We start from the raw sequence: 4,644 nt of genomic DNA, 5'->3' as shown, positions 1-4,644 counted from the left end.
TCCCAGAGTTCACTCAGACTCACGTCCATCGAGTCAGTGATGCCATCCAGCCATCTCATCCTCTGTCTTCCCCTTCTCCTCTTGCCCCCAATCCCTCCCAGCATCAGAGTCTTTTCCAATGAGTCAACTCTTCGCATGAGGTGGCCAAAGTACTGGAATTTCAGCTTTAGCATCATTCCTTCCAAAGAAATCCCAGGGCTGATCTCCTTCAGAATGGACTGGTTGGATCTCCTTGCAGTCCAAGGGACTCTCAAGAGTCTTCTCCAACACCACAGTTCAAAAGCATCCATTCTTCGATGCTCAGCCTTCTTCACAGTCCGGCTCTCACATCCATACATGACCACAGGAAAAACCATAGCCTTGGCTAGACGAACCTTTGTTGGCAAAGTAATGTCTCTGCTTTTCAATATGTTATCTAGGTTGGTCATAACTTTCCTTCCAAGGAGTAAGCATCTTTTAATTTCATGGCTGCAGTCACCACCTGCAGTGATTTTGGAGCCCAGAAAAATAGTCTGACACTGTTTCCACTGTTTTCCCATCTATTTCCCATGAAGTGATGGGACCAGATGCTGTGATCTTCGTTTTCTGAATGTTGAGCTTTAAGCCAACTTTTTCACTCTCCACTTTCACTTTCATAAAGAGGCTTTTTAGTTCCTCTTCACTTTCTGCCATAAGGGTGGTGTCATCTGCATATCTGAGGTTATTGATATTTCTCCCGGCAATCTTGATTCCAGCTTGTGTTTCTTCCAGTCCAGCGTTTCTCATGATGTACTCTGCATATAAGTTAAATAAGCAGGGTGACAATATACAGCCTTGACGTACTCCTTTTCCTATTTGGAACCAGTCTCTTGGTCCATGTCCAGTTCTAACTGTTGCTTCCTGACCTGCATATAGGTTTCAAAGGGGCAGGTCAGGTGGTCTGATATTTCCATCTCTTTCAGAATTTTCCACAGTTTATTGTGATCCACACAGTCAAAGGCTTTGGCATAGTCAATAAAGCAGAAATAGATGTTTTTCTGGAACTCTCTTGGTTTTTCCATGATCCAGCGGATGTTGGCAATTTGATCTCTGGTTCCTCTGCCTTTTCTAAAACCAGCTTGAACATCAGGAAGTTCACAGTTCACGTATTGCTGAAGCCTGGCTTGGAGAATTTTGAGCATTACTTTACTAGCGTGTGAGATGAGTGCAATTGTGCAGTAGTTTGAGCATTCTTTGGCATTGCCTTTCTTTGGGATTGGAATGAAAACTGACCTTTTCCAGTCCTGTGGCCACTGCTGAGTTTTCCAAATTTGCTGGCATATTGAGTGCAGCACTTTCACAGCATCATCTTTGAGGATTTGAAATAGCTCAACTGGAATTCTATCACCTCCTCTAGCTTTGTTCGTAGTGATGCTTTCTAAGGCCCACTTGACTTCACATTCCAGGATGTCTGGCTCTAGGCCAGTGATCACATCATCGTGATTATCTGGGTCGTGAAGATCTTTTTTGTACAGTTCTTCTGTGTATTCTTGCCATCTCTTCTTAATATCTTCTGCTTCTGTTAGGTCCATACCATTTCTGTCCTTTATCGAGCCCATCTTTGCATGAAATGTTCCTTTGGTATCTCTGATTGTCTTGAAGAGATCTCTAGTCTTTCCCATTTTGTTGTTTTCCTCTATTTCTTTGCATTGATCGCTGAAGAAGGCTTTCTTATCTCTTCTTGCTATTCTTTGGAACTCTGCATTCAGATGTTTATATCTTTCCTTTTCTCCTTTGCTTTTGACTTCTCTTCTTTTCACAGCTATTTGCAAGGCCTCCCTAGACAGCCATATTGCTTTTTTGCATTTCTTTTCCATGGGGATGGTCTTGATCCCTGTCTCCTGTACAATGTCATGAACCTCATTCCATAGTTCATCAGGCACTCTATCTATCAGATCTAGGCCCTTAAATCTACTTCTCACTTCCATTGTATAATCATAAGGGATTTGATTTAGGTCATACCTGAATGGTCTAGTGGTTTTCCCTACTTTCTTCAATTTAAGTCTGAATTTGGCAATAAGGATTTCATGGTCTGAGCCACAGTCAGCTCCTGGTCTTGTTTTTGCTGACTGTATAGAGCTTCTCCATCTTTGGCTGCAAAGAATATAATCAATCTGATTTCGGTGTTGACCATCTGGTGATGTCCATGTATAGAGTCTTCTCTTGTGTTGTTGGAAGAGGGTGTTTGTTATGACCAGTGCATTTTCTTGGCAAAACTCTATTAGTCTTTGCCCTGCTTCATTCCGTATTCTAAGGCCAAATTTGCCTGTTACTCCAGATGTTTCTTGACTTCCTACTTTTGCATTCCAGTCCTCTATAATGAAAAGGACATCTTTTATGGGTGTTAGTTCTAAAATGTCTTGTAGGTCTTCATAGAACCGTTCGACTTCAGCTTCTTCAGCATTACTGGTTGGGGCATAGACTTGGATTACTGTGATACTGAACGGTTTGCCTTGGAAACGAACAGAGATCATTCTGTAGTTTTTGAGATTGCATCCAAGTACTGCATTTCGGACTCTTTTGTTGACCACGATGGCTACTCCATTTCTTCTGAGGGATTCCTGCCCACAGTAGTAGATATAATGGTCATCTGAGTTAAATTCACCCATTCCAGTCCATTTCAGTTCGCTGATTCCTAGCATGTTGACATTCACTCTTGCCATCTCTTGTTTGACCACTTCCAATTTGCCTTGATTCATGGACCTGACATTCCAGGTTCCTATGCAATATTGCTCTTTACAGCATCAGACCTTGCTTCTATCACCAGTCACATCCACAGCTGGGTATTCTTTTTGCTTTGGCTCCATCCCTTCATTCTTTCTGGAGTTATTTCTCCACTGATCTCCAGTAGCATATTGGGCACCTACTGACCTGGGGAGTTTCTCTTTCAGAATCCTATCATTTTGCCTTTTTATACTGTTTTGGGGTTCTCAAGGCAAGAATACTGAAGTGGTTTGCCATTCCCTTCTCCAGTGGACCACATTCTGTCAGATCTCTCCACCATGACCCGCCCATCTTGGGTTGCCCCAAGGGCGTGGCTTAGTTTCATTGAGTTGGACAAGGAAGTGGTCCTAGTGTGATTAGATTGACTAGTTTTCTGTGAGCATAGTTTCAGTGTGTTTGCCCTCTGATGCCCTCTTGCAACACCTACCGTCTTACTTGGGTTTCTCTTACCTTGGGTGTGGGGTGTCTCTTCATGCCTGCTCCAGCAAAGCACAGCCATTGCTCCTTACCTTGGACGAGGGGTATCTCCTCACTTCCGCCCTTCCTGACCTTCAACGTGGGATAGCTCCTCTAGGCCCTCCTGTGCCCGCACAGCCACGGCTCCAGTTCTAACTGTTGCTTCCTGACCTGCATACAAATTTCTCCAGAGGCAGGTCAGGTGGTCTGGTATTCCCATCTCTTTCAGAATTTTCCACAGTTGATTGTGATCCACACAGTCAAAGGCTTTGGCATAGTCAATAAAGCGGAAATAGATGTTTTTCTGGAACTCTCTTGCTTTTTTGATGATCCAGCAGATGTTGGCAATTTGATCTCTGGTTCCTCTGCCTTTTCTAAAACCAGCTTGAACATCAGGAATTTCACAGTTCACACATTGCTGAAGCCTGTCTTAGAGAATTTTGAGCATTACTTTACTAGCGTGTGAGATGAGTGCAATTGTGCAGTAGTTTGAGCATTCTTTGGCATTGCCTTTCTTTGGGATTGGAATGAAAACTGACCTTTTCCAGTCCTGTGGCCACTGCTGAGTTTTCCAAATTTGCTGGCATACTGAGTGCAGCACTTTCATAGCATCATCTTTCAGGACTTGAAATAGCTCAACTGGAATTCTGGTTGTGTAAGATTAATGTCCTTTTTACTTTTCCTGACCTCCCCTGCCCATTTCTAAGCCATAAAATAACCTGGCATCCAGACCTTGAACAAGATGATTATTTCAAGACATTAGTCTGCCATTTTCTCAGTCAGTCAGCTTTCCAAATAAAGTTGTATTCCTTGTCTCGACACCTTGTGTCTCAGATTAATTCACCTGTCCTGCACCTATCAAATCAGCTTGAACTAGGCAACAGTGGGATGTCTGCTTACAGAAGTTAACCAACATGACTCAGGCAGATATTAATAAATGATATTCCTTAAAAGCCATCTGAGTTGGCTTCCACTTTGGGAGCATCCTATACAGGCCAATGCATGTAATAATTGCTCAAATGGAGCTCAGAAAGGAAGGAATAGTTCATTTGCTGGGATAATTTAGAATAGATTTCAGCAGACATTTCTGGGGATGGGGATTTTTCCCCGGTGTCTCAAATGGTGAAGAATCCACCTGTAATGCTGGAGACCTGGGTTTGGTCCCTGGGTCAGGAAGATCCCCTGGAGAAGAGAATGGCTACCCACTCCAGTGTTCTTGCCTGGAGAATCCCACGGACGGAGGAACCTGGTGGGCTACAGTCTATGGAGTCACAGAGAGTCAGACAGGACTGAGCGACTAAAACTACTGGGTATGGAGGACTTTTCAGCTGCCAGACAATCTGGCCAAAACCCTTCAAAGCCACTTCCTAGTGTGATGGCAGTCTCCTCCTTAAGCTCCCACTGGGAAGGCAGGCCTGCCCCGCCCACGGTGGTGAGGAACTAGCC

The sequence above is a fragment of the Bos mutus genome, chromosome 11, assembly GCF_027580195.1.
Source record: "Bos mutus isolate GX-2022 chromosome 11, NWIPB_WYAK_1.1, whole genome shotgun sequence".
Classification (NCBI taxonomy): Eukaryota; Metazoa; Chordata; class Mammalia; order Artiodactyla; family Bovidae; genus Bos; species Bos mutus.
The sequence above is the reverse complement of the archived record's forward strand: the minus strand, read 5'-3'. Positions refer to the sequence as shown.